The following is a 27,356-nucleotide window of genomic DNA, read 5'->3' as shown; positions in this document are numbered from 1 at the left end:
ACTCTAAGACAATAGGGAAGTGTCTGGTTTCTCACTCTGCTACAAATGCTTCCTATGTTGGGACACAGAGAATGAGGATTTAAAGCAGAATAATCATTTTTAGAAGATCACCTGAGATTTCCACCAAACATATACAAACACATATGTGGAAAATGTGTAAATGTCTATAGAAAATCTTTGCCCTTATGGGTTTGTTGGTTTGTTTACTGGAAGAGCCAACTTTATATAATCTCTGTAATTTCTGACCTAACATACTCATTATAGAATCATGCTTTATGCCTTAGGGAGAAAAAATATTTTTTCCTCAAGGCAAGTAATTTGGAGGCTGTAATAAGAGCTTGTTTCAGCTTAGCTTGCATATTCGTTTCTTATTCGGTTTTCCCAAATAAAAACAGATTGTATATACAACTTCTTGGAAATATGAAGTGGTGTATAGGGTACATCCACAAAACTGCATATATACATTTGCTGTATTTCTAAGCATGCCTTTGAAAAAGATGAACAATATTCAACTACTGATAGATAACCAAAGAACTGGCTATTCTAAGAGGAGGTGGCAGTATAATATGTTTCTAAGGCTAAATATCTCCTCTCGCAGTGACTGTCATTTAAATTCTTGCCTAGCAAAGGGATTTTTATGGAAGGTTAATGCCTCCTATAACATTTATCCTGGATGGTGGAGCTTTTCGCATAATTTTCTGGGCTTTATTCCTGCAGTGTTACAGAACCTTATCTTTTCTCTAATATAATAGCTTGCCAGTAGAGCCAGTGCATATAAAGACAGTCGTTATTTCTCAGTTCAAGCCCTGATTTAATGAAATTCCAAATCTCTAGTGAAAGAGGGCTTGAGGTTAAGCCATGAAGAAAGGAGGGCAGGCCCAAGTCAAGCTGTCATGGCTCTACCTGGGCCTGAGCTATCAAAGGTTACATAGGACACAGAGCCCTGGCCAATGGAGGCTGCAAGGAAGAGAATAAGGCCAGGGGACAGAGTCAAGAGTGACATCACTGCTTTCTTGAAGGGGTCTTCAGCAGGAGGAAGCCTCCCCATTTGCATTTGAACTAATTTGCCTTTCCATCATTTTCCTAATTCCCTTTCACTATTTTGACATTTGCTAAAAGCCCTGGCATTTCAATAAAACATTTTCTTCCCATTTACCTACCTACCTTTTCTTCCTCATCCAGCAGTTGGTCAACAACATCGATAAAAACTGTGGCAGATTGTACTTTCCTAACATTGGGACCAGCAGTATTTCTGGTCCCACATGCCCTTCTGGAACCTCACCAATTCCTATCAAGAGGCAGAGTCTATCTCACCTCCCACTGATACTAGACAGGATTTTGTGACCACCTTGCTGAATACAATATAAGAGTGCATGGCGCATGACTTCCGGGACAAGGCAATGGTAAGCAATGTGACTTCTGTCTGATTCTAGCCTTTAAAACCCAGCCACCATACTGTGAGAAAGTCAAAGCTTTCTTCCTGGAGAGATGACACAGGGAGGTCACATGTGTCATCAGCCAACCTCGGCCACCAGATACCAGAGTGAATGAGTCTTCAAATCATTCTAGCCCTCAGCCTTTGAGTCTTCCAACTGAGGCCTCACACGACATAGAACATAGATATAAGCTAACTTCACTCTGCCCTGTCTGAATTTCTAACCCATGGAGTCACGAGCATAAGAAGGGGTTATTTTATGGCATTTTGAAGTAATTGATTTCATTGCAATAGCAGCTAGAACAATAACACCCTATGACATATCCTTCGTAAGAAATTGTAAATGTTTGCTGCAAAGACGTCTTGCTATCATCTAATGAAGTCTCTTCTGTGCACTCCAGGTGGTCCCTTAGGTCAATCCTTACACATCTAATCGTCAAAGGCAGCAATAAAGCAATGAAAAGGGTCTTTGGAGGACCTCCCAACCCTAGACCTGGGTCCTTTCTTTATTTTGGCCTTGGCTAAGTTATTTAACCTCTCTGAGTTTCACTATTTCATCTTTGAAAAAAGGATAATAATTCCTACCTCAAGAAACAAGGCATGTGAAGCTCTTATTTTCGGTAGGACCTTGGTGACCGTATTGACACTACTGAAAATTCTTCCCAGTGCATGCGTCCTCCAGGAGGTCTCTGTCAGTACGGAGTTTCTTGCTATCTGCACCTCCATATCATTTCTTTATGCTCCATCTAACATCACACTTCCTTGAGCATGTCATTATTACTTACGTATCAGAGCATTTTAGCTAAGCCATTGCCCAAGGCTCAGACACTGCTGGCTATTGCTAAGAATCATCAATTCCCCGTCATATCCTTGTACAGCATTTGGGTTACAGGTTTCCACACATCACTTTGTATCCGAAAATTCACATAGGAGCAAAGGAGCCTCGTGGGAGAAATGAAGTTAATTAAGATTCTGACTCTCTTGCCCTCCATATGTTTATGCTCAAAGTTAAAAAACATTTCTCTCTAATACATCAGGGTAGGAGCAATCAAAATAGGAAAATGCAAGAGACCACTGAAAGGAAATTCACTGAATGGAAAACAGTGTCTCAATTGGTAAACTAAATACAATAAATAATAGGTTAATGGGACAAATTCTAGACCCAGTATGTAGTATACCAAGAGCCTTACAGACCCAGCCTAGCTGGAGGTAGAAGTAGGTTTTAAGGACAAATGGTTACAAGACCTAGACTCCTGGAGATTGTATCACTTGGAGCCTAGTAGTTTTCCTCTAGAACTGTGCTGTCTCATATAGTAGCCACCAGCCATGTGTGCCTACTGAATACTTAAAAGGTGGCTAGTCCAACTTCAAATGTGCTGCGGAGGTAAAATATACACCAGATTTCAAAAACTTCAAACAAAATCATGTCAATAATTTCATTAATAACATGGGGAAAAATGCCAGATATAGGTGAGGGGGAGGAAGGCAGCAAACTACACTGCCATGTGTGTATCTATGCAACCATCTCACATGTTCTTCACATGTACCCAAAACCTAAAACGCAATTTTAAAAGTTTGTGCTAAAAATAAAAATAATTATAAATCAATTTCATGTTGAAATAATATTTTAGATATATTGGGCTAAATAACACATTATGGAAATTAATTTTATATATAGCTATATACTTTTAGTGTATCTACTAGAAAATTCAAAACTATATACGGGACTCATACTATATTTCTATTGAATGATGCCATTCTAGAATATCCCTAAGAAAGAAAGCATGAGAAAACCAGGCAGCCCTGAGTAAACATGTAGATATATTATCTGCAGTGGGATAATAGGCAAGTCCTGAGATCCTTGGGGCTCAGAGAAAGCTTCACCAGATACTCCTCTGAAGAAATAATAAAGTATAAGCCCTGCTCTCATCAATGGCTGCCTTCCTCCCTGGTCATGGGGTGTTGGAGGCATCCAGAACAGCAGCCAGGACTGCTAGGAAATCGTTGGTTGAGGAACTTCACCTCAAGGATGGCATTTTGGTCTCTGCTCTCCCTTTTAGGCAGGGAATAGGATAGGTAAGCATCAAGGAGGACCAAACATGCATCAACCTGGAGGTTCCCACAAATATTGAGAACAGGAAAACTTCAGAAAAGGCAAGAACTTCAACTAGCAGACTGAACTAGGTCCCAAACCATGGTAACTTTTAAAACCCAGTTTCATTTATAGTCTTAGATTAGTAAAGCCTCCTAATTTTGGTTACATTTATTTTTTTATCTTCCATTTACATATTCATCTCAAATAAGAAGAAGAACTGTTGAATGGTTTTGCTAGACATTTGAAATATACGTTGAATCATCACCAAATCCCTAAGACCAAGGTATTACTATCCGTGTCTTACAGATCACAAAATTGAGGCTTGGAGATATTAAGTCTTGCTCAAATTCTAGTAAATGACAGAAACTAAATTCAAATCCACATCTGTCTCACTCTACATTTTAGTCTCATTTTTAAGAACTAGAGAATTCTAACCAACAAAACAAATGTATGTTAGAATGTATTTATATGGTTAAATATGTATTTAAGCTTATGTATGTGAATTCCTCTTCAAAGATTATATGAGGCGAAAATAGATGATCCCACAGAGAGAAAGCTATAAGTAAGTTTCCACTCTAAGCACTGAACTCTCTGACCCTCAGTTTCCTCTTCTGTAATATGATACTTACATATTGAAAACATGTAACATGTGAATTGAAAACCACATAAAAATGATGAAAATTCAAATTTCTACCAGGAAAAGGCAAAAACTGGGTTCTGAACCTACCGAGTCTTTCTCCAACTAGCTTCTACAACCCTGAAATAGAATCTTATCAAGTTAAAATAGTCTTTTAGTTATTCAAAAATCATGTAGTATAGTTTTGTTTTACTGTGAAGGCAACAGAGATCAGTTTTATACCAGACATAAGACAATCAGATTTGCATTGTAGCAGGATCCCTATGGGGTACTCACACACATTGGTGGGAGGGTAAATTGATATAATCTTTTTGGAAAGCAATGTAACGAAGTGTACTAAGAGCTCTAAAAATGTTTAATGCAGTAATATCACTTTTGTGACTACTTTAAGGAAAAATCCTAAAACCAGAAAAAACTTTGTGACAAAGCTTCCATTGTAGCATTACTCATAATGGCAGAAAGAATGCCAACTGTCTCAACACCCAACAGTATGGGAATGGTCATGCAAGCTTCAGTACATCTACTAGGTAATAGGTAACATATTACTTAGTCATCTACATTATATTCATGGCAAGTTACCAATAACATCAAAAAATGATGACCTACTAATGTTAAGATTAGAAATACACAAGTAACAGATAAACAGAGAGCCAAATCAAAAGTGAACTCCCATTCACAATTGCTACAAAGAGAATAAAATACCTAGGAATACAACTAACAAGGGGTGTGAAGGACTTCTTCAAGGAGAACTACAAACCACTGCTCAAGGAAACAAGAGAGGATACAAACAGATGGAAAAACATTCCATGTTTGCAGTTAGAAAGAATGAGTATCTGATAATGGCCATACTGCCCAAAGTAATTTATAGATTCAATGTGATCCCCATCATGCTACCATTGACCTTCTTCACAGAACTGGGAAAAAAAAAAACACCTTAAACTTCATATGGAACCAAAAAAGAGCCTGCATAGCCAAGACAATCCTAGTCAAAAAAAAAAAAAAAAAAAAAACAAAGCTGGAGGCATCATGCTACCTGACTTCAAACTATACTACAAGGCTACAGTAATCAAAACAGCATGGTACTATTACCAAAACAGACCTATACACCAATGGAACAGAACAGAGGCCTCAGAAGTAATGCCACACATCTACAACCATCTGATCTTTGGCAAACCTGACCAAAACAAGCAATGGGGAAATGATACCCTATTTAATAAATAGTGTTGGGAAAACTGGCTAGCCACATGCAGAAAGCTGAAACTGGATCTCTTCCTTACACCTTATACAAAAATTAACTCAAGATGGATTAAATATTTAAACATAAGATCTAACACATAAAAACTGTAGAAAGAAACCTAGGCAATACCATTTGGGACACAGGCATAGGCAAGGACTTCATGACTAAAACACCAAAAGCAATAGCAACAAAAGCCAAAATAGACAAATGGGATCTAATCAAACTCAAGAGCTTTTGCACAGCAAAAGAAACTATCAATAGAGTGAACTGACAACAAACAGAATGGGAAAAAAATTTTTGCAATCTGTCCATCTGACAAAGGGCTAATATCCAGAATCTACAAAGAACTTAAACAAATGTACAAGAAAAAAACAACCCCATCAAAAAGTGGACAAAGGATATGAACAGACACTTCAAATGAAGACATTTATACAGCCAATAAACATATGAAAAAAAGCTCATCATCACTGGTCATTAGAGAAATGCAAATAAAACCATAATGAGATACTATCTCACACCAGTTAGAGTGGTGATTATTAAAGAATCTGGAGACCACAGATGCTGGAGAGGATGTGGAGAAATAGGAACACTTTTACACTGTTGGTGGGAGTGCAAATTAGTCCAGTCATTGTGGAAGACAGTGTTTGATCATTCCTCAAGGATCTAGAAATAGAAGTACCATTTGACCCAGTAATCCCATTGCTGAGTATATACCCAAAAGATTATAAATAATTCTATTATAAAGACATATGCGTGTGTATGTTCATTGCAGCACTGCTTACAATAGCAAAGACTTGGAACCAACCCAAAAGCCCATCAATGACAGACTGGATAAAGAAAATGTGGCACATATACACCATGGAATACTACACAACCATACAAAAGGATGAGTTCATGTCCTTTGCAGGGACATGGATGAAACTGGAAACCATCATTCTCAGCAAACTGACACAAGAACTTCTGTGGTGTCAAGACACAAGAACCAAACACCACATGTTCTCACTCATAAGTGGGTATTGAACAATGAGAAAATATGGACACTGGGAGGGGAACATCACACACTGGGGCCTGTTGGGTGGTGGGGGGACTAGGGGAAGGATAGCAGTGGGTGGGGGGATTAGGGAGGGATAACATTAGGAGAAATAGCTAATGTAGATGACCGGGGGATGGATGCAGCAAACCACCATGGCATGTGTATACCTAAGTAACAACTGTGCACAATCTGCACATGTACCCCAGAACTTAAAGTATAATTAAAAAAATAAAATAAAATATATAAATAAGTAAAGATTAGTAATACATTTGTGGTAGATTATAAGAATGGCCACAGGAGGGACTCAAGATGGCGCTGTGAGAACAACCCAGGATTGGAGTTCTCATTGTGTCCGCGGAGAGGTGAGTCTGAGCTGCATTTCCAGACTGATCTTTGTTGCCCACGGAACGGGGAAATTCCCAAGTGAAGAGGAGATGCGGGACGCCAGGCAGATATTCCGCCTGGCGAAGCCGGCAGCCAGGGTGGCGGCGGCAGGCCTTCCCAGCGCTCCCCACAGGGCGCGCTTGTCCGGGTGCGCCATTGAACTGGCAACTGGAGACGTGAGAGGGCTGGACTTGAGACTGAGCTAGACTTGGACAGTGGGCCAGCCCAGGGGATTGCCAGGACAGAGCGTTAGGGTTGGCCCAGTGGGACGAACAAAACCGCGATTTCAAACAAGCCCCGTGCAAACTGCCCGAGACGCTCTGAGGGGGAGGGGCGGCCACCATTACCGAGGCAAACCGCCCCAACTGAGATACACGCCCATTGCTGACACAGCCAGCCGTTGCCGAGGCAACCCATCCCTACTGAGATACACACCCACTGCTGACGCAGCCTGCCGTTGCCGAGGCAACCCGCTACAACAGAGAGACTCCGCCGCAGGGCGTGGCGGAGAACAGCAGAACAACAGAGCCAGGGCGAGCCTCACAACAGCAGGGCGGAGCCTCAGCAGGCAAACAGTGGCTAGTCTGCGTCCTAGCTGGGCAGGACGTCAACAGACATCCAAAAATAAAGCCCAAACCCCTCAACACAGAGCATTTGAGAAAAAAAAAGGTTTTTTTAATGAGCTCTGTTGCAGCAGAATCAAACATAGCAGCCTAACAGCCCTGAATGAACAACAGAGCTCACAGCTCAGCAATTAAGCCCCTATAAAGTACAAACTGTCTCCTCAAGCAGCTCCCTGACCCCTCTATATCCAAAAGACTGACATTAGGCAGGCATCATCCTGGGACAAAGATAGCAGAAAAAGAAACTGGTAGCATCCCTCGCTGTGCCACAGCTGCTAGAGGTGCACCCCAGACAAGCAGGGTCTGGAGCGGACCTCAGCAGTCATACAGCGAAGGGGCTAGACTGGTAGAAGGAAAACCAAGCAACAGAAACACTTCATCATCAACATTCAGGGTGTCCACTCAGAGACCCAATTAAAAGTCAGCCACTACGCAGACGACCAGCGGACAAATCCACAAAGATGGGAAGAAACCAGCACAAAAAGGAGGAAAACACCTGAAACCAGACACCTCGCCTCCTAGAAAGGACCAAAACTCCTCACCAGCAAGGGAACAAAGCTGGACGGAGAATGACTGTGACGAAATGACGGAATTAGACTTCAGAAGATGGATAATGAGAAACTTTTGTGAGCTAAAAGATCATGTATTAAATCAATGCAAAGAAACTAAGAACCTTGAAAAAAGATTTGAAAAAAGATTCGAGGAAATGATAACAAGAATGGATAACTTAGAGAGGAATATGAATGAATTAAAGGAGCTCAAAAACACAATACGAGAACTTCGCGAAGCATGCACAAGTTTCAATAGCCGAATTGACCAAGCAGAAGAAAGAATATCTGAAGTCGAAGACCAACTCAATGAAATAAAACGAGAAACCAAGATTAGAGAAAAAAGCACAAAAAGGAATGAACAAAGTCTCCAAGAAATGTGGGACTATGTGAAAAGACCTAACCTACGTTTGATAGGTGTACCAGAAGGGGACGAAGAGAATGAATCCAAGCTGGAAAATACTCTTCAGGACATCATCCAGGAAAATTTCCCCCACCTAGCAAGACAGGCCAACACTCAATTTCAGGGAATTCAGAGAACACCACAAAGATATTCCGCAAGAAGAGCAACCCCAAGGCACATAATCATCAGATTCAATAGGGTTGAAATAAAGGAGAGAATACTAAGGGCAGCCAGAGAGAAAGGTTGGGTCACCCACAAAGGGAAGCCCATCAGACTCACAGCAGATCTCTCGGCAGAAACACTACAAGCCAGAAGAGAGTGGGGGCCAATATTCAACATTCTTAAAGAGAAGAACTTTCAACCCAGAATTTCATATCCAGCCAAACTGAGCTTCAGAAGTGAAGGAAAAATAAAATCCTTTGCAAACAAGCAAGTACTCAGAGATTTTGTCACCCCCAGGCCTGCTTTACAAGAGCTCCTAAAAGAGGCACTACACATAGAAAGGATCAACCAGTACCAGCCATTCCAAAATCACACTGAATGCTAAAGAGCATCAACATAATGAAGAATCTACAACAACTAACAGGCAAAACAGCCACTTAGCATCAAAATGGCAGTATCAAATTCACACATAACAATATTAACCCTAAATGTAAATGGACTAAATGCACCAATCAAAAGACACAGACTGACATATTGGATAAAAATCCAAAACCCATCAGTGTGCTGTATCCAGGAAACCCATCTCACATGCAAGGATACACAAAGGCTCAAAATAAAGGGATGGAGGAAGATTTACCAAGCAAATGGAAAGCAAAAAAAAGCAGGAGTTGCAATTCTCATCTCCGATAAAATAGACTTTAAAGCAACAAAGATCAAAAGAGACAAAGAAGGCCATTACATACTGGTAAAAGGATCGATACAACAAGAAGAGCTAACGATCCTAAACATATATGGACCCAATGCAGGAGCACCCAGATACATAAGGCAAGTTCTTAAGGACTTAAAAAAAGGACTTAGACTCCCACACAGTAATAGTGGGAGACTTTAACACTCCACTGTCAATACTAGACAGATCAACCAGACAGAAAATCAACAAGGATATCCAGGGCTTGAACTCAGACCTGGAGCAAGCAAACCTGATAGACATTTACAGAACTCTCCACCCCAAATCCACAGAATACACATTCTTCTCAGCACCACATCACACCTACTCTAAAATTGACCACATAATTGGAAGTAAAGCACTGCTCAACAAATGCAAAACAACTGAAATCATAACAAACAGCCTCTCAGACCATAGTGCAATCAAGTTAGAACTCAGAATTCAGAAACAGACCCAGAACCGCATAGCTTCATGGAAACTGAACAACTGGCTCTTGAATGTTGACTGGGTAAACAATGAAATGAAGTCAGAAATAAAGAAGTTCTTCAAAACCAATGAGAACGAAGACACAACGTGCCAGAACCTCTGGGACACATTTAAAGCAGTCTCTAGAGGAAAGTATATAGCAATAAGTGCCCATATGAGGAGAATGGAGAGATCCAAAATTGACACCCTATCGTCAAAATTGAAAGAGCTAGAGGAGCAAGATCAAAAAAACTCAAAACCCAGCAGAAGACAAGAAATAACTAAGATCAGAGCTGAGCTGAAGGAGATTGAGACACGAAAAACCCTTCAAAAAATCAATAAATCCAAGAGCTGGTTTTTTGAAAAGATCAACAAAATAGACAGACCACTAGCCAGATTGATTAAAAAGAAAAGAGAGAACAACCAAATAGATGCAATAAAAAATGATAAAGGGGAAATCACCACAGATTCCACAGAAATTCAAACCATCATCAGAGAATATTACAAACAACTCTATGCGCATAAACTAGTAAACCTGGAAGAAATGGATAAATTCCTGGATTCCTGTGTCCTCCCAAGCCTAAACCAGGAGGAAGCTGAAACTATGAATAGACCAATAACAAGGTCAGAAGTCGAGGCAGCAATTAAGAGCCTACCACACAAAAAAAGCCCAGGTCCAGACGGGTTCACAGCCGAATTCTACCAGACACACAAGGAAGAGCTGGTACCATTTCTTCTAAAACTATTTCAAACAATCCCAAAAGAGGGAATCCTCCCAAATCATTTTATGAGACCAACATCATTCTGATACCAAAACCAGGATGCCCTCTTTCACCACTCCTATTCAATATAGTACTGGAAGTTCTAGCCAGAGCAATCAGGCAAGAAAAAGAAATAAAGGGTATTCAAATAGGAAAGGTGGAAGCCAAATTGTCTCTATTTGCAGACGACATGATAGTATACCTAGAAGACCCCATTGCCTCAGCCCAAAAACTCCTGAAACTGATAAGCAACTTCAGCAAAGTCTCAGGATATAAAATCGATGTGCAAAAATCACAAGCATTCGTCTACACCAATAACAGACTTAAAGAAAGCCAAATCAAGAGCGAACTGCCATTCGCAATTGCTACAAAAAGAATAAAATACCTTGGAATACAACTCACAAGGAACGTAAGAGACCTCTTCAAGGAGAACTACAAACCACTGCTCAACGAAATCAGAGAGGACACAAACAGATGGAGAAACATTCCATGTTCATGGTTAGGAAGAATTAATATCGTGAAAATGGCTATACTGCCCAAAGTAATTTACAGAATCAATGCTATCCCCATCAAGCTACCATTGACTTTCTTCACAGAACTGGAAAAAACCACCATGAACTTCATATGAAACCAAAAGAGAGCCCGCATAGCCAAGTCAATTCTAAGCAAAAAGAACACAGTGGGGGGCATCACACTACCGGATTTCAAACTATACTACAAGGCTACAGTAATCAAAACAGCATGGTACTGGTACCAAAACAGAGATATAGACCAATGGAATAAAACAGAGGCACCAGAGGTAACACAACATACATACAACTATACAATCTTTGATAAACCTGACAGAAACAAGCAATGGGGAAAGGATTCCATGTTTAACAAATGGTGTTGGAAAAACTGGCTAGCCATGTGCAGAAAGCAGAAACTGGACCCCTTCCTGACACCTTACACTAAAATTAACTCCAGATGGATTAAAGACTTAAACATAAGACCTGGCACCATAAAAACCCTAGAAGGAAATCTAGGCAAAACTATCCAGGACATAGGAGTAGGCAAGGACTTCATGAACAAAACACCAAAAGCATTGGCAACAAAAGCCAAAATAGACAAATGGGACCTAATGAAACTCCACAGCTTCTGCACGGCAAAAGAAACAGTCACTAGAGTGGATCGGCAACCAACAGAATGGGAAAAAATTTTCGCAGTCTACCCATCTGACAAAGGGCTGATATCCAGAATCTACAAAGAACTCAGATTTACAGGAAAAAAACAAACAAGCCCATTCAAAAGTGGGCAAAGGATATGAACAGATACTTTACGAAAGAAGACATATATGAGGCCAACAATCATGAAAAAATGCTCATCGTCACTGGTCATCAGAGAGATGCAAATCAAAACCACATTGAGGTACCATCTCACGCCAGTTAGAATGGCGATCATTAAAAAATCTGGAGACAACAGATGCTGGAGAGGATGTGGAGAAAAAGGAACACTTTTACACTGTTGGTGGGAGTGTAAATTAGTTCAACCATTGTGGAAGACAGTGTGGCGATTCCTCAAGGCCTTAGAAATAGAAATTCCATTTGACCCAGCAATCCCATTACTGGGTATATATCCAAAAGACTATAAATCGTTCTACTATAAGGACACATGTACACGAATGTTCATTGCAGCACTGTTTACAATAGCAAAGACCTGGAATCAACCCAAATGCCCATTGATAATAGACTGGATTGGAAAAATGTGGCACATATACACCATGGAATATTATGCAGCAATCAGAATTGATGAGTTTTTGTCATTTGTAGGGACATGGATGAATCTGGAGAACATCATCCTCAGCAAACTGACACAAGAACAGAAAATGAAACACCGCATATTCTCACTCATAGGCGGGTGATGAAAAATGAGAACACATGGACAAAGAAAGGGGAGTACTAAACACTGGGGTTAGGTGAAGGGGAGAAGAAAAGCAAAGCACACTGCCATGTGTGTACCTACGCAACTGTCTTGCATGCTCTGCTCATGTACCCCAAAACCTAAAATCCAATAAAAAATTAAAAAAAAAAAAAAGAAGAATGGCCACAAATGTTTTTCCACCTTACATCCATGTCCTTGCAGTTGATGTGTAACATCTTTTAAGAAGTGGAATCTATTTCTCAACCCTTTGAGGGTAGATCAACTCTGTGACTTGCTTTGGTCAATAAAATGTTAGTAAATGAGATGCAAGCAGAGACTTGAAAAGTATTTGTGCACTGATACTTGCCCTCTCACTGTACTTGGAATCCTTCCATCACAGCATGAAGAAGCCCAAAGATAGCCTGTGGATGATGAGAGATACATAGACCTAGTTCTTCATGTCACCCCAGACATCAGCCAGCATGGAAGGACAGCCATCTAGCTAAGTGGCAGCAAAACACAGATGTACAAAGATGCATGAGTGAGGTCAGCCAAGACTAACAAAAGAAGCACACAGCTGAGCCCAGCCCAAATTGCTGCTCCAGAGAATTATTAACTAAATCCATAGTTGTCATTTTAAGCCACTAAATTTTGAGGCCACCTGTTACACATCAAAAACTCACTGATAAAATTTGATAATGTCTGAAGGTAAACATTAGGCATGTGGGGGAAGTGGTCATTATAATAATGTCTTTGTTTTTGTGTATGTTTTAAACTTTCCGTAGGATGGGCACGGTGGCTCACGCCTGCAATTCCAGCACTTTGGCAGGCTGAGTCGGGTGGGTTGCCTGAGGTCAGGAGTTCGAGACCCGCCTGGCCAACACAGTGAAACCCCATCTCCTCCAAAAATACGAAAAATTAGCTGGGCATGGTGGCGTGTGCCTGTAATCCCAGCTACTCAGGAGGCTGAGGCAGGAGAATCACTTGAACCCGGGAGGCAGAGATCCCACCATTGCACTCCAGCCTGGGCAATAAGAGCAAAACTCCATCTCAAAAAAAAAAAAAAAAAAGAAAAGAAAGAAAACTTTCCATCATAAACAAATTTTAAAACATATGTGCATTTGAGCTAAAGAAAAATATAAAATGTCAAGTAAAACATTTGAATGTAAAAATATACAGGCATATAAAGCTTGATCATAACTACTAAAAAGAAATTTTCCATAGGAAAACGTTGCAAGAAAAATTTACCATTGGTTGTTTCTGGGTGCTGAGATTATAAATTTTTTTTAAACTTACATGTATTTTCCAGAGTATCTATAATAAACCTTATTGCTTTATCCTAAAAATAAATTTTTACAATTTTATTAACTTTTATCTCACATACACTGTTTCAATATAATTTCCTTCTATAGATTACGTATAGAATGAATTTGGAAGGGGAGAAACTAAATGCAGAGAGACAATTCAGAGGAAATTAAAACAGCCTAGGATAGTGATGAGGGTTCAAAATCAAGACAACAGTAGAAAAGGAAAGGAGAGGACAGACCAGGGAGCAGGGAGACAGAGACAGAAGATCCATAGCCTTCGATGCTGGACATCACCTGGCAATGTGCTGAGGTTTGCACAGGGCTTGTTTGTCCCAAACAAAGTTCATTTTAAAATTTGATCTCAACATGGCAGTATTGGGAGGTGAGGCCTCGTGGGAAGTGTTTGGGTCTTGGGAGTGGATCCCTCCTGAATGGCTTGGTGCTGTTCTCAGGGCAGTGAGTTCTTGCTCTGGTGAGACTGGATTGGTTTTTAGGAGAATAAATTAGTTCCCATGAGAGTGGGTTGCTATAAAACCAGGACACCCCTTGGGTTTGATCCCCCTGTGCACATGCCCTCTTCCTTTTTGACCTTTTCTTCCATGTTTCAACACAACACAAAAGCCCTCACCAGAAGCTGAGCAGAAGCCAGCATGATGCTTCTTGTACAGCCCGCAGAACCATGAGCCAAATAAATCTCTTTTCTTTTAAACTACTCCGCCTCAGGTATTTCTTTATAGCAACATTAAATGCACTAAGACATGATGAAAGGATTGCATAACGTGGGACCATGGATGAGTTTCATGGGGACCTACCAACCCAGCTTAAAAATGTACTCAAGGCCGGGCGCAGTGACTCAACACTGTAATCCCAGCACTTTGGGAGGCCGAGGAGGGTGGATCACGAGGTCAAGAGATCAAGGTCATCCTAGTCAACATGGTGAAACCACGTCTCTACTAAAAATACAAACGATTAGCTGGGCATGGTGGCGCATGCCTGTAATCCCAGCTACTCAGGAGGCTGAGGCAGGAGAATTGCCTGAACCCAGGAGGTAGAGGTTGCAGTAAGCTGAGATCACGCCTTTGCACTCCAGCAGCCTGGGTAACAAGAGCGAAATTCCATCTCAAAAAAAAAAAAAATGCACTCAAATTCGGGTTCTAGATAGAAAATCCACAGGTTTCTTCGGATTCTCAAATGAGGAATGTGATTGCAATAGCTGAAGACCCATTAAGACCTGTCCCCCTATGGACAGTAAAAAATTAAGTTTGGCCTTTCAACTCTATTCAGATCTGACCAGTCATAGGACATTGAAGAGGGCATTGAAATGATGAGATCACAGTCTGGGACTCTGGTCCCTGAAGCATGACCTATGTGCATGATGGCCCAGGTGATCCCAACCCTTCTGAGCCATCACTCATCACACGCACTGTCCCAGTGTCCCTCAGAAGCGGGTTCCTCCTAGGTTCTACCCTAAAGGAAGGCAAACCCTTGTCAAACAGCACTTCAGGGTATCAGAGACATGGCTGTACCTGGAACCCTGACTTTCAGTAAGCAAATGAAAAACCATTTTCCCAACATCTTGGGCTCAAATGGGCCCTGTTCCCCTCTCTAAACACCTTTCTTGCCATGTTTCTCCTTGTTCTTCTTCACGCTGGCCTATTTTAAGCTCCCAGAAATCTGTGCTTCCTCCCTTTATAAGGGCTTTGCTATTCCGTTCCACCTGCCTAGGACTCTATTCCACTCTCCCTTCAACTAGTGAAATTATCCTTCAGATCTTAACCTCCATCACTTCTTCCCAGGAGAAGGAAATCCTTCTGATATATGCTATCAGAACATTTAGGAAATTGATTTTTTTGCTTATATGTGATTATTTGATTAGCATCTGCCTCCCTCCTCCGATAATAATTTTAATAAAAGTCAACATTATTTAAATGTTTACTATGTGCCAGGCACCACAGAAATATCTTGACATGTATCCATTTCTTTTTTTTTTTTGAGACAGAGTTTCGCTCTTGTTACCCAGGCTGGAGTGCAATGGCGCGATCTTGGCTCACCGCTACCTCCGCCTCCTGGGTTCAGGCAATTCTCCTGCCTCAGCCTCCCGAGTAACTGGGATTACAGGCACGCGCCACTATGCCCAGCTAATTTTTTTGTATTTTTAGTAGAGACGGGGTTTCACCATGTTGACCAGGATGGTCTCGATCTCTTGACCTCGTGATTCACCCGACTCGGCCTCCCAAAGTGCTGGGATTACAGGCGTGAGCCACCGCGCCCGGCCCGACATGTATGCATTTCTTAGCACAACAATCCCATGAGGAAAATGGAGCACAAAAGGAAAACAACAGAACTGTGATTCCCTAGTTAGCAAGAGGCAGTGGTGGGATGTAATTCCAGCTGCAACTGCACTGGCCTGAAGCTCCACGTCTTTGTGTTCACTGTTTGTACCTCCCACACCAGCACAAAGTCTGATGCTTAATGGGAGCTCCAATGTGTTAACTAAATGGACTTGCCTTGCCTTGCCTTGACCTGCTCTGACACATGGCATACAGACCTAGACAACTTCAAAAATCACCTGCACCAACCCCGACAGATGAGGAATAGGAGACCCAGAGAAGGAACGTGGTTCCCTCAAGGTCACATCACACAGAACCAGGACTAGAAACCAAAATTCTTACACAACCCAGTATTCTTTCCACTCCATTAAATGAAAACTCAAGTGTCCCATCATGTAAAAACAATTAAGAATTTTTAAACCAATAAAGGACCATCACTTTCCCTATTCTAACTTTGCCCTGAAATCAGAAAAGAAAAAAAGACGGGTGGGTAAGGAAACAAAATTATTTTGTCAACGATATGTATTTGGAGAAAATCACAAGGATTAGAGAAAATTGCGAATTCTATAAATGGCTCCTTAAAAATTATTTTTTTCAATTTCTTACTAGTGATGAACACTTTTTAACTCAAAATAGCTTTGCTTTAGCAAGTCTGTGTCTTTAACTTACAAATTTTTCAATGCGATTCTCTGTCATCAATTTCTTTTGTTAGCTCAATGACAGCCTCACTTGTGCTGATCTTGATTTATGCAGAGTTGCACCACAATGGGAGTCTCCATGGGCCTGCAATGATCGAGCTCAACCATCAGACAGACCCACCTCATGGCTAGGGAGACACTATGCATGTAACTTCTAACAGGCATTGTTCTCCAGGGACTGGGAAGGAAACAGCATATTTCCAGCACAAGCTCATCAGTACTCAGAGATTCTTCAGAGCAAAATAATACTCATTTAAAGAAGACATTTATCAACAGCTTAGAGGAAGTACCTGACAGCCTAAGTTCAGACCTCAGCACCACCACTTACAAATCCCAGAACCTTGAGCAAGATACTTATACTTTTTCTGTACCTCAGTTTCCAAATTGGGTGGTAAAAGTATACATCTCACCTAAAACTCATATTAGAAATGAATAAGATAATATAACTCTGAAGCTAGCCTGTAGGAAATGCTCATTTAATGTTAGCCATTTCTACTATCAATAAAAAGAGTCAAACTCTGTAAAATATTGTGAAGAGATTTATCCTGAGCCTAATATAAGTGACCACAGTCCATGACACAGTCCCAGGATATCCTGAGAATATGTGCCCAAGGTGTTCACGATACGGCTTGGATTTATACGTCTTAGGGAGACATAAGACATCAATCAATACATGTAAGATACTCATTGCTGTGGTCTGAAAAGGCAGGACAGCTGGAGGCAGGGGATTCCAGGTCACAGGAAGATTCAAAGATTTTCTGATTGGCAATTGGTTGGAAGAGTTAAACTACTGTCTAATGTCCCCGAATCAATAGAAAGCGATGTCTGCATTAGAAGGGCTTGTGGAGACCAGGGTTCCCGTTATGCAGAGGAAGTCTCCAGGTAGCAGGCTTTATGAGAGTTGATTTTCTCCTGGATTAGAAAAAAGGAAAGAAAACGAAGCGGATTTTCTTCAGAATGTAGATTTTCCCCACAAGTGTCAGCTTTGCATGAGCATTTCAAGATGAGGCAAAGAAAACATATTTGGGGTTAAAATATTTTTATTTCCTTCTTTATCTATCATGCGATGTTATGCCAGAGCCAGAATGGAAAGTAAGCCACCTGATGTAGGGATAAATAAAACCCTTCTCATGAGACTTTATGGTTTGTAGGGCATGATTCCCCAGGCCCTTTCAATAAGAATTTGGGCAAGAGAAGAAAATGGTCAGTTCAGTCCTCACTACTATGATGAGTTGGTTTCACATGAGCCATAGTTCTGACCCCTGCAAGACCTACACGAGGTTCATTACAGACCAATTCAACCAACTTTGAGGAAGCTTGGTGCTCTCACAAACATGATTTCATTTAACTTTTTCCACGCCTGGTTATGAAGGCTTACTTATCTTCACTTCACAGCTCAGGACACTAAAGCGCAGAGAGGAAAAGTGACTCTCGCCCACGAGTAGGCAACAAGCCCCAGGTTGCCTGATTCTGAGTCAGAACTCACTCCATGAGAAACATAACACCAGAGTGTCAACAACATGATCACCTTTCACAAGCCGGGAAGCGAATGCAGAGGAGCTTGGTGACCTGCCAGTGAGCTTCGGAGCATCCAGGTCAGAGGCAACCAAGAGCAGTTCTCCCACAGGACCCTGAAGGACCACCCCTAAAGCTTTGCAGGAAAGCTTCCTATTCTTTATCCTGACATTGCCTTTTCTATTAGCGATGACATAGAAGCTCAATCCTGGCTTATTTTAATGCTCTGGGTTTTTCAAATGCCTTCTCCCTGTAAAGGGGCTGTGGAAAAAGTTCATCATGTGCTCTTTGGAAAGTATCGGCACCCAAAATAGATACCTTCATGGTTAGATGTCACCAACAAAGCCCACAGTCTCCTAATAAAAGAAGGCAAAAAGTCTCTGTAAAACGTTCGATAAATACATGTTTTGAGAAGAGCATTGGTAAATAGAAATGTTTCTAAAGGAACTCATCAAACTGAGCCAAAGGAGAATGTTTTGCTTGGAATTAGAAAGAAAAAGAACTGAGAAACCAGATGAGGGACAGGAAAGCTGCCTCAAATGTTGGAAGAGCTATCATGGAAAAAAAGGATAAGGTATGTTCCAAGTGTCTCCAAAGGACAGAAGAGTAATGATCAGCAATACCAATGATGAAACAGGCTGGGCAGAGGAGTCTAAGGGTTAAGGACATAAGACTGGAGCTCCACGGGCTTAAATCCTTTTCCTACAACACAGAAAGCTTCCATTTCCCCATCTGTAAAATGGGAATGACAACAAACACCTACCTCACGAGGCTGCTGTGCACATTCAGTAAGAATGAATCTCACGGGCTTGCCACTATACCTGGCGCATAGCAAGTCCTCCATATAATGTTGTCTGTTACCCTCGCTGTCGGGAGAAACTGAGTTCTTTGTCCTTGGCTGTATTCAAGCAACAGTTTATGATCAATGAGCTACAAAGCTGTGTTGGACAAAAGATTTATGCATTAGGCAAAGGGTCAGATTAAGTGACCTCTAAGCTTCCTTCCACACTTGGGTTTCAAGGTTCTTTGTTTCATTGAAACTGTGGTTGCTGTGAAGTCCTCTCTTGGACCACCCTTCTGGGCTCCAGCTTTGGGGTTTTGTTTTCCACTTTTGTACTTGCAAATCCTTGCTGAGGAGCAAAATCTGGAGAGTGAGTCCTCTTTTGCTTGGTGGCTGCATTCCTGGAATTCCCAAGATTCCAGTCCCTTTTCCTCCTCACATTGTAAACATTAGGTTCTTGCGGAGAGGACAAAAAGGTCATTTCCAAACACAGACTTTTCATCTGAATAATTCAACTCAACCTCGGTGAAAGCACTAGGCTTTGGGCTGATCTCAAGCCTGTTTGACAGGAACGGTGCTGATTTAGACTAACAAGAGGTCATTGTTTGAGCTGGAGAATGGCCTTCTCACTCTTGGTGAGCAGAACCAGGTACAGAACATAAAATGAGTTCAACAGACTCCATGCAGTTGAACCAACGGCAGCCAAGTGACTTCCCAAATTCCCTTCTTTACAGGGCCAAGCTCTTGAGGAGGGGGAGGCACTTATTGGGGGTTGCTACATATTCGGCTTTACTGCCACTGCCTTTATAACCACAATATAAAGTAACTCCCACAACACAGTGAAGATAAGCTCTTTAAAGAAAATATAAAAGCATTAGCTTGGCAATTCACCCAAACCTCATCATGTACCATAGACATTTTTGAAGTTTAACAAAGAAAAGCACATCATTAAAGAATACTGCTCTATCACCATTCTTATGCAAATCCTTCCAGATAGTTGGGTGGAAAATTCCATCTAACACGCAGCAAGAAATAAATGTTGCAGGGTGGAAATTTCAGCTATACTGAGTGCATCTATCACTTGTATAATCCAAACTACTGTATGTGCGCTGACTACACAATTAGTATTGATCCATTCACCATGTAAACATCAAGTACTTTCTATTATTACTTGAAATAGCATGCTATCACAATTTCTATTTCCTCCTTCTATCTTAAATAGAAGTATTGCACATTAGCCCTTTCCTTCATGTACTTTTTTGCACAGCTATCTAACTACAGTGTTCAGTGTGGTGCTGAGTTTCCTGCAGACATCTGCAGTATTAGCATTAAAGCACTTTATTTTCAAGTCACCTCTGGTGGAAGACAATACAACTTTCATTTACCCAGAAACCTGTTACCAGGGCTTCTCTTAGAAACAGATACATTCTCTGTCAATCTCTGTCAGTATCTCTCAGTCTCTCTCTCTCTCTTTCAAACACAAACACACACACACACACACACACACACATACACACACCCCATCCTTTGTTTGCTACTCATCCCCATGCTGAGACCACCATCATCAGTATGTCTCTCTAGCCCCAACCCTCAGTAGAACAAGACCATCAGGTCTCTGGAGCTCTGAGACAGCGGAAAAAAATATTGGCCAAGGCCGAGAATGGCACTTAATTTCAGGATGAATTGCTGTAGAAGCTCAAGGCTTGACTCGGCACTGCATTGTTCAAACGTCTGGATGCATAAAGAAAAATTACTTGGAGAATAAGGTCTGCTGTTTGCAAGCATAGAAAAGCATAGTAAGAGGTGAGCCTTCTCTTCTCTTCCTTTCTACATTCCATGGCATAACAGCATGAGGAATTTGAACTCAGTTCCAGACCCCGGAGGGGCAATTTTAGCTCAAATAGCTTGGAGCTACCTATCATATAATTCATGTCTTCTGGTGCTGATGGCGTTCTCTGGACACCACAGACATCCTGACCCAGTGCATAGTCTTCTTGTTACTCCTGCCATGCTCTGAACAGTATGCACTGCATGTAACTTAACTGGATTTCCAGTGTCTTCAGAGCCCAGCAGCAGATTTAGTCAGAACACATACAATTTTATTTCTGTCCATGGAAATCTGTACCTTGCAACCATCACCTACCGCAGAGCCAACTTTCATGGAGGTATGTCACAGCCCACTAGCACAATCCAAGTTGTTCTCCACCACTGTTTTCTTTAGACAGCATGTGGAAGCTGCAAATTTCTATCTGAAAAATATATATATATATATATATATATATATATATATATATATCTGTGATTTTGTTTAATGGAGAGAAAATATCTAGAACCAGTTGAGCCCTGGTTAGCCACCCTCATGTCCAAACTCCTTTCAACCAATCTAAAACAATACCATAATAACTAATTAATTTATTAAAACTCATTAGTAGATGGTTGCCATCCATTGTTGCCAAACTAGATGGATGCAAATTCCAACAGATGACATTCTAAAATTGGATAGTGTGTATTAAATATTCAGAGAAGAGTGAGGAGTTTATAAAGGAACTGTACATCTAGTTCTGCCTCTAATAAATCTCTGATTTTTTTTTCTTAACACCAACTATTCAGTAATTGTGTTCACAGCAACAAAGTTCTATTCCCCTCCCTACTCAGTGTTCCTTCCAGAAGTGGAACAAGATTTAAGATATGCACATGCACACGCTTTCTTATTTACAGTCATTTGAAATGAACCATAAAATTTCCTAAATTTTATGGTTCAAGACTAAATCAGATGGCTTCAACAACAATTGCATTAATGTTTTTGGAAAATATATAATTAATTGACTAAAATAAAATTGGTATCCTAGCAACTGCTCTTGATTGCCTATGCTTTCCCCCTTCCTGGCTGTCTGATTTTGACCAGGTAACCAACACTCCAGGAAAGATGACCCTCTCCTCAGCTCAGTGTAAAATCTTGAGCAGATAGTAAATTGATTGAACTAAGCCCATTTGTTTGGGAGTGCCTGGTTTAGGAGTGAAGACGTGTTTCAGTTCCAACAAATGAGACATGAGGAAATCAACTTCTGGGTTGGGGGCAGGAGGTTCTTCACTCTTGAAAAGATATTCGGTGGAGAGTTCACCAGCAGTAAAAACACCATACAGTGTTGTATGGGCACATGCCCCCAAACCACGACCAACATGTTGTACAAGATACAAAAAAAAAACCTTGGTCCTTGTTGAGTTGTTGAGTTAACCAGCACTGTGGGCTTCCTGTTCAAAAAAAAAAGTCATTATTGTCTTCATGGTTGGAGTTCCCAGTATTGCAGTCAGAAGCAGCAGGACTGCTATAGGGAATTATTGGTGATTATGTTCAGAAATGACCCACTTACTTCCTTTCTTGCTGTACCTTTGCCCCAGGTGAAGTTCTTGGCTGAAATAGGAACATTCATATACTTGAGCAGATGTGAGTTGCTGCTGCTCTAAAAATAAGAGACTGATAAATCTGAGTACTTTGCCAAAAAAACAGAATGATTTCATGATGGTCTTTTAACCAAAATCTGTTCTATGAACACCTATGAAGCTTAAAGACAGGTCTCACATCAGGAGGGGAGGCAGAGATTATAATATAAAGGGAGGATATATATAATAATATATAATATATAATATAAAAGGACTCTTCGAAGTCCCCAGAGCTTCACAGCTTTGGGAAATAAAGACCTCACTCTAGAGTAGCAGTTTCCAAGATTGCTAAGACAAAAACCCTTGCTTTCTCCAGAAGGAATAATACAGAAGCCTACTTGCAGTTCTTCAAATGGAGGAGGAGTAAGAACCTCTACCCATCCTCTTTAGTCTACACCCACTGATGGCCCTTGAGTCATTTCCACTGAATCACTAGGACTCCCTGGAGTAGTTGTTAAGATGATGAACTAAACCGAGGGGATGAGGGGCCATCCAGTGTTATGTGTAATAACAACCTTTTCAGTTAGAAAAAAGACACGCAGTCCTAACATTTTAGACAGACAAACAAAAAGCTGTCATTGGTAGGAAAATGTGCAAATAAATGGTGAAGTACCCTATCAACACAGGGAAAATGACAACCAGAAAGTCAGTGACAGATTCTTCCCTGCCTTTACATCAGGGTTCTACTGTAGTCACCTAAGAATTTTGGATTAAAAATAATAAAGAAAAGAAAACTACCCTAAGCATAAGTTCAGACATCTGCAGGAAGACATTAGAGAAACGTGGTTTAAACAGGAGTACCCTGTGTTCTCCATCAAGAAAGTGGGGTTCTACCATAAACAACCTTAAAAGACTAAGGGCAGCTTAGCAAAAATTATTTGCAACACATAACAACACATGAATATCCATACTATATGGAATTTACAGATCGATTTAAATTTTTTTAAAGGCAACTCAATATAAAAACATAGAGAAAGGGTGTAGACAGCACAGAAGTAGTACAAATGACCAATAAACATATGAAAAGATTCTCAGCTTCACTCCTAATGAGGCAAATGCAAAATAAAACAATGAAATGTCATTCTTTGCCCATTATGCTTGCAAAAATTAAGACTGATAATATCCAGGGCTGCAAATAAAGTAAAGAAATGGGCGCTCTCACACATTTGACGGGAGTGTGAATTGGAACACAGCTTTGGAGGACAATTTGGCAATGTCTATCAAACTTAAAATGCAATTCCATTTTAGGAGTCTGTGCTACAGATATATTTGTACATGGCTGCAGAGATATAGCTACAGGAATATTCACTACGACATTGTTCGTAATTGCAAACACAGGAAACAATGTAAATGTCCATCAATAAGGACCAGATTAAATATATTTTGGTATATACATAAAATAGAATAGTCAAACATTAAAAACAATGAGGTAGATATGTTTATGCTAGTATAGAAGCCTCTCAAATGTAAAAAAATAAAAATAAATAAACACAGCACATCTCCCCCTCTAAAACCAAAGGAAGACTATATACAGGTATCTTATACATCATCTTTTTTTATATACCTAGTACAATGTCAGGAACATAGTAGATAGCCAGTATCTATTAAAAGTATAAATGACTTGTAAATATTTGCTGGAAAAATGAATGATGAATGAATGTGCATGTAAATATACAAAAGCATTTTGAAAGGATACACAAGTGATGTAGTTTGAATGTAAGTCCCCAGAAAATCTCATGAGGAATTACTGTTGGAGGTGGGGCCTGGCGGGAGGGTGTCTGGCTCATGGGGGTGGATTCCTCATGAATGACTTGGGCCTTCCCCTTGGTGACTAGTGAGTTCTCACTCTGAGTTCACATAAGATCTGGTGGCCTAAAAGTTGGCAGCATCATTCCTCCACTCTTTTTCACTGGCTTCTGCTCTGGCCACGTGACATGCCTGCTCCCACCTTTGCCTTCTGCCATAATTGTAAGCTTCCTGAGATCTCCCCAAAATCCAAGCAGATGCCAGTACCATCTTTGCTGTAAAGCCTGCAGAATGATGAACCAATTAAATCTCTCTTCTTTTTAAATTATCTGGTCTCAAGTATTTCTCTCTAGCAATGGAAGAATGGCCTAACACAGCAAGCTTATCTTAGTGTCATGGGAGAGAGAATCACTTTTCACTGAATATCATTTTATAGATTTTAAAGCATATTACAGGTGCACATGCTATTTTCACAATAACAAATGGAAAAGTTAAGAATCCATCTCCATGTTTTAAAAAAACGTTAATATCCTAAGCAATATTGAAAGACAAAGGAAAAACAGAATATTTGTGACATATACCGCAAAGTTAACTCCAGAAAACATAAAGAGTTCTTATCAGTCAATAAGATAAACAGCGAGAAAAATATATATAACCACATGATATGTGGCAAATACTGATAATCATCTACCAGTTGTCTATTATTTGTTACAAACAGAACCATGTGTGAGGATGGGGCTAGCAATGTGTTTGTCATTCAAATAAAAAGTACAAATGACTAAAAAGCATATGAAAGAATATTTGACTTCACATAATTAGGGAAATACAAATTAAAACAAAGTAAAATACTTGATTTTTGCTGATAGCATAAGCCAAAAGAGGGAAAAGATTTCTATGATCCAGTGTTGACAAAGATATGGAGAAAGCCATTGATCAAAGTCGATGGGAGTACAAGTTAATATCATAATTTGCTCAGTAATTTGACAATATCAAACCTTAAAATATATTGTCTTAGTCTACAGCCATACCACCCTGAACACTCCCGATCTCATCTGATCTCGGAAGCTAAGCAGGGTTGGTCCTGGTTAGTACCTGGATGGGAGACTGCCTGGGAATACTGGGTGCTGTAGCTTTTAAAAATAAAAAATAAAAATATATTATCTTAGACCCAGAAATGCTACTTCTAGGAAACTGCCCCACAGAAACTCTTACACAATTACCCAAAGGCATATGTACAATAATGTTCACCGGCGCCTTGTTTGTTAGCAACAATCTGGAAACAATTTTATTGATACATCACTAGGTCCGGAAACAAGGATAAAAGTCAAACGTTCTACCCCAGGGAGCCTGTGTTCCAAGCAGGTAGAAGACACAGAGAAGGAACAAAGAAATAAGTTAACTTCTGAACATGTAAATGCTATAAAGGAAATAATAAACTGGAAATAAAAGAAGATGGCAGGGGGAGGAGAGAGAGGAGGGCAAAAGAGAGATGATTTTACATGGAGCCATGAGGAGGCCTCCCTGGAGGGTGACACTGAGCTAAGGTCAGAATGGAACTTGCAGACTCTCGGGAAAGGGTGGGAGGGGAGTGAGGGATAACAGACTACACATTGGGTGCAGTGTACACTGCTCGGGTGATGGGGGCACCAAAATCTCAGAAATCACCACCAAAGAAATTATTCATGTAACCAAATACCACCTGCTCCCCAAAACTATTGAAGTAAAATTTAAGAGTGAACAAAAATGAAAAGAAAAGAGAAAGAATCAGGCCAGCAAATTCAAGGCCTCTGGATACAATAGGAAGGAGAAAAGGAAAGAATGTCCATTGTAGATGAGGATAATGAATAAGAGAACAAAGAACAAGATGATATTGGAGAGGAAGACAGTGGCCCAATCCTTTAGAATTCACATGAAGGGATTGGGTTTTATTCCCAAGGGTGATGGGAGGCCACTGGGGGTATTAAGCAAGGAGGGACATGACTGGGTTCACGATGTTTAAAAGATCACTCTGGCTGCTAGGTGGAGAACGATTGAAGTGCAGTCAGGAGGTCCCGGCAAGGCGTGCTGATGGCTTAGATCAGGCTGGACACAGTGGGGAGTGTAAGCAGTATCCAGCTATTGGGCAGACTTTGGAGGGGGAGCCTACAGGATGTGCTAGGAGATTGGACATGTCGTCAGATGGCAAAGAACGATTTAAGGATGTCTCCAAGCCTTAGGACTGAACCTATGTTAGATGGAGGTGCCATGACTAAGATGAGAAAGCCCAGAGGAGGAAGAGGTTTAGTAAAGAGAATCCAAAGCACCATTCTGGACTTGTTAAGCTTCAATGTTTTAGGAGACAATCAACTGAAAATAGAGTTGGTAATTAACATATAGATTTCATTGGGAGGGCATGGTGGCACACGCCTGTAGTCCCAGCTACTTGGGAGACTGAGGCAGAAGGATTGCTTGAAGCCAGAAATTCAAGGCAACACTACACTCCAGGCTGGGTGACAGAGTGAGACTCGTCTCTTAACAAATAAAAATTTTAAAATAAAATACACACACACACACACACACACACACACACACACACACATACTCGCATATATATACATATTTACAAATGCATGGAGAGAAATTGGAGAGGTTACCTATCTATCCAATAAAGGATTTTCTCCAGGAAGTGGAAATGTGAGTAAAGGGAGGGGACACAGAGAAGGAGTTGCTTCTACATTGTATCTTAAATACAATAATCAAGTTTGAAAATGTTTTACAATGAATACATATTACTTTTGAAATTTAAATGAATTTATATAAAGAAGACTAGGTAATTTTCAAATTTTCCCACAAAGCTTTTTCTTCAAAGTCTTATCCAGAACGTTCTCCCCACTGTTAGCATTCAGGCCTCAGCTCCACTCTGACCTCAGAGAGCCCATCTTTAACTTCCCAGGCTCTTCCTCCCCACACATAACTTTCTTGCACACCCTGTTTTATTATATTCCTACCACTCACCACCCAAAATGAACATCTATTTGTTTACTTGTCTCCCTTATTAGAGTAAAATTACCAAGAAAGCAGGGACCTTATATACCATGTTCCTCACTTAGTACTAGAATCTAGAATCATGGATCACAAACAGTAGGCACTCAA

At 40.6% G+C, this 27,356-nt stretch overlaps 1 protein-coding gene and 1 non-coding gene across 2 annotated transcripts in view; one reads left to right on the top strand and one right to left on the bottom strand.

Annotated features, from left to right (window-relative positions):
- Positions 1-27,356, bottom strand: part of TMEM38B (transmembrane protein 38B) — a 251,912-nt gene that overhangs the window by 39,661 nt on the left and 184,895 nt on the right. The window lies entirely within an intron of this gene.
- On the top strand, positions 25,239-25,357 carry LOC118147885 (5S ribosomal RNA). Its single transcript, XR_004734585.1, has one exon. It is a non-coding gene; the product is annotated as a 5S ribosomal RNA (ribosomal RNA).

The sequence above is a fragment of the Callithrix jacchus genome, chromosome 1, assembly GCF_049354715.1.
Source record: "Callithrix jacchus isolate 240 chromosome 1, calJac240_pri, whole genome shotgun sequence".
Taxonomy (NCBI): domain Eukaryota; kingdom Metazoa; phylum Chordata; class Mammalia; order Primates; family Cebidae; genus Callithrix; species Callithrix jacchus.
Note: the sequence above shows the minus strand (reverse complement) of the source record. Positions and strands in the feature narration are given on the sequence as shown.